Source organism: Branchiostoma lanceolatum, chromosome 12 (genome assembly GCF_035083965.1).
Source record: "Branchiostoma lanceolatum isolate klBraLanc5 chromosome 12, klBraLanc5.hap2, whole genome shotgun sequence".
NCBI lineage: Eukaryota > Metazoa > Chordata > Leptocardii > Amphioxiformes > Branchiostomatidae > Branchiostoma > Branchiostoma lanceolatum.
This window is the reverse complement of record NC_089733.1, coordinates 4,219,059-4,222,951: the sequence shown is the minus strand read 5'-3', so window position 1 is coordinate 4,222,951 and position 3,893 is coordinate 4,219,059. Positions and strand designations below refer to the sequence as shown.

Genomic DNA, 3,893 nt, shown 5'->3' with positions numbered 1-3,893 from the left:
TGTCCCCTACGATAGTTGCCATCTGAAGCCTTCTCCAGCACTGCCTTCATCAGCTCATCTCTGAAGGAGAAGGTCTTCCTCGCATACTTTCTCCTGGAGAGCCAATCTGTTGCCCTTTTCGACCATGCTGCATCCCATTTCAGGTCACCTGTGGTAATGAAGAGGAAAATAAAGGATATGTTACACATGTACCTGATGAATGCACAGTAATTTTTCATGCAGTACACTTTCATTACTGTTTCTCCACAGCTTTCACACATGATGTTACAATCAGTAACAAAGTCCAATGAAAATATTCTGCATGAAAGCACTTGTAATGGTAGGGTTGATAACTGAAGTAAAGGTACATCATTGATCTGTATCTTGCATACCTTTCTTGGTTGTTGCCTGTTCTCGGTGGAAGTTGTAGTCTTGCGTTCATTGACCGGTAGGGAAAGTGGTGACGCTTATCTGCATACTTCAGCAACATACTATGGAACACCTCTAGGGCCCCTGAAAAACAAATGAAATGTTATAATGAGTTGAAAAAATAATAAGCATGAGAAATTATTATGCCTGTCTGGCTGCATTTTCATAGTCATGGGAGAAGGGTAAATGTACAGATAAATAAAAACTTACACCCGCATTCTACACAAATAGTCCTGGACACAGTTAGTCTCAACATCTAGGGCAAAGAACAGGAATGTATTGAGTTTGAATTACCTGTGTGTTTGAATCCAGTGAGACGAGCCATATCCCTTAGAAGTGCTGGCTCATTTACAACTTCATACAGGGCTTTGTCTGCATGCGACCCAGGCTTCAACCACTTGATGTCTGCCCTGTCTTCTTCAGAAAGAGGTAAATGGTCGCACTTCTTGAAGAAGTGGTTCTCCTCAAAGTTGTCATGCTGGTTGGCGACATGCTGGGTCACGCCTCCTCCACTTCTCCTGCAGGATCTCCATGTACATAGTGGGAAATATTTATTAGAATAGAACCAAAGCAAATATTGGAAAATCAAATGCATATATGATATTCATGTACAGAGAAAAATTAACAACTTGACGGATTAAAAAAGACTGTAAAATTAAAAGTTAGTTCTATTTCTGCCTTCCAACGTTTCCATACAACACATAGGTTATCAGCCTGTATGTCCAGGTTTCCTGGTGGTCTCAGGGCGGAAGGGCTGGCGGCGGCGGCCATCTTTGTTGTTATTGTCCTGTCAACTGTCCATAGTAGATACTACCTAGCATCTGGTCTGGGATCTTTAACCTGTGGTCCAGCTTGCTATGGGCCTCGTTAGCGCTGTGTCAAGTTGGAATTCGGCTAAAACAATGGACTCTCTCTTTCTCCTCTACCCTCGTGGTGACTGTGTCTAGACGTTACTGTCTGGTGCCACATTTCTCTAGAATTTCTTCAAACTTCTCACTTTGTGACTTGCATCTTAATGCTTTCTTGAAGAAAAAAAAATTGCAGGACTTATCTGTCTCCTTGAAGACTCTTGAAGGCTTTCTTTGTCCTTCGTCTGGAAGATTTCTCTTTCTTCCTCTGTCCTCTCTCTTCTTTTTCCGAACTTGGGTTTGTTAAACTTCTTCTGACATCATGCGACACGTCCTATCTGTTCTCGGACTGTCCTTCTACCTCTTGGTAGGAATCTATCAGGATAAAGCCAGGCCAGTATGCACTTTCAAGCTGTTTATTCTTCAGACATCTTTGCCTGCCGAGGTTCTCTCTTGGACTTCTCATGCTACGTCATATACGCATGCGTGTTAGTCTAACATGCTAATAAGCTACACATGTTACACTAGTATTAAATGCTTTTCATTGATTTAAAGCGAGCATATTTACGATGATGCATAGTAACAGTGAAATCTTATTAGCTATATTCCCACACCCTAAGTGAGCCTCACAGGGGTACGCCACCAAATATCTTCCCCAGACAGGATGGTGTAGATGTACACAAGTGCCGCCAGAAAGTAGTGCGAGGCAAAAGTGAAGCATCCACTCACTAAGTGTTCACTTTGAAAGTATTGACATCATTTTCCGATTGTGACACAATATTTTTCCCAGTACGTATTCGTACAAAGTCTGTTTTCTCTAATTTATACGTTGGAATGTAGTTGGTCTCGTCTAGTGGCGGATGGATATGGGCAGTATTTCTAGTCCTGCAGTCGCCCACTTCATTTGGAGAAGAAAGGGCGTTGGCAAGAGGTAAGGACTCTTCTTAGCTCCTTTTGCCTCTACAAATTATCGTTCTTGTGGTCTTTATCTGTAGAATGAATCTTCATGATGCATGTGTTGTCTTATATATATATTGATATATTGTTACGGGACAGTGGGCTGATTAGGCCGGTTATTTCAGTCACGCCGTATTGTATAAGGCGGTGTGTGGAAATTACGCGTCTCGTCACGAACATCCCGAGTATCCAGATTATAATTTAAGGCAACGTCCTGTACTATGTCGTTAACGCTGGTTCTAAATATACCGATTCTTGACAATTTGGTAAGAAACTGTGAAGCCGGCCGCGGCTGACATCTGTGATTGACTATCTTGTTTACGGGGTGGCGGACGGAACATGCCTTGTTTACTGAAGTACAGAACACGGTGCTACTCTTTTTCTTTTGTTGAAACTGGCCATACAGCCTAGCAAACAGGGTCTTATTAGTGCTGTTAATATGTTGAAGCTTGGTTGAAGTATAGTAAAAATGCGAAACTGGTATATTTTTTTTTTATATCAAGTAACACGCCTTTCTGCTGTCGTAATTTGCACGCTGGAAAAATGGCCGCTACCGATTTCTCATGCCATCAGTTATGGTTAGCGGCTAGCCCTTTATTGAATTTCTAATGTCCATGCTAGACGAGAGAACTATGAAGCACGTGGGATACTTCACTTTATGATAGCCAAAGCAGCTAATCTGAAATGTCATCACAGGAGTATAGCATGATTAAATCTTTGTTCATCTGTGTTTCTTCTACAGCAGCTTCTGGAATGATCTGCCAACAGCATGACGTTTGCTGTCGAGGACTTCCAGATGACAACATCTACAGAAATACAGCTCTATAATTTGTAACGTCAAAGATGGAAAAAATCACACTCCTCTCGTTAAGGCTATATCTTTATGCAAGGACGATTGCAACATTTGCACCCCACAACCTTAATATTTGAACTTCACCCAAATTACATATGTATTGGGACAGAACATCCAGCATACTCAGAAGTTTGTAGTCAGGTTTATTCTTACAGCTGTCCAGCCTCTTGGAAACCCAGACTTCGGGGACTGTGCCTCTGGCTCAGTGGGGGCTGGTTCAGCCTAGTTAGATGGGTTTGCTTGATGTTAAAGTCATAATTGAGAGATTGCTGAAAGGCGTTGTTCGTGTTTGTATTTGTTGCCAGAGTTCGATATGCTTCACGGTCACCACCTACACAATACGCTTTCTATGTTTGAGTCATAGGGTTGTGGTTTTCTTCTAACTAGCTCTTCTAAAGCAAGGTCCTACCAACGATATGACTCGTCTGGCTCCTGCTCCAGTCGGCAGAACTTGGCCAATACATGTAATGCCATGGCGCTCTCTGTGTCCTGGTACGCAGGACGCGCACCAGGGTATCGGCGTCTCCTCGCTCCCGAGGCGTAAACATGCCACCTCACGTCTCGCATCCCCTTCCAAGTGGCGCCAGACTAATTGCTTTTGTCCTCCATCTCCGACTCTTCGTCGGACATAAAGCCAGGTTTTGATGAAGGCATCAGCTCATCAGCTCTTTTCTAGTTAATAGCCCCAGCAGCCACCTGTTGAGAAGAGATATTATTAACGTTTAATTTGTAACATTTGTCCAGCGTAGGATTCGCACTCAAACTTTCACTGCTTACCCAAACTGTTCTCACCACAGATACAAGACCACTAGTTTAAGGTTACGCTG

At 42.8% G+C, this 3,893-nt stretch overlaps 1 long non-coding RNA gene across 1 annotated transcript; it reads left to right on the top strand.

Annotated features, from left to right (window-relative positions):
* The first annotated feature begins 2,037 nt into the window (after positions 1 to 2,037).
* LOC136446314 (uncharacterized) lies at positions 2,038 to 3,071 on the top strand. Its single transcript, XR_010757552.1, has 2 exons — positions 2,038 to 2,187; positions 2,956 to 3,071. It is a non-coding gene; the product is annotated as an uncharacterized lncRNA (long non-coding RNA).
* The last annotated feature ends 822 nt before the right edge of the window (positions 3,072 to 3,893 follow it).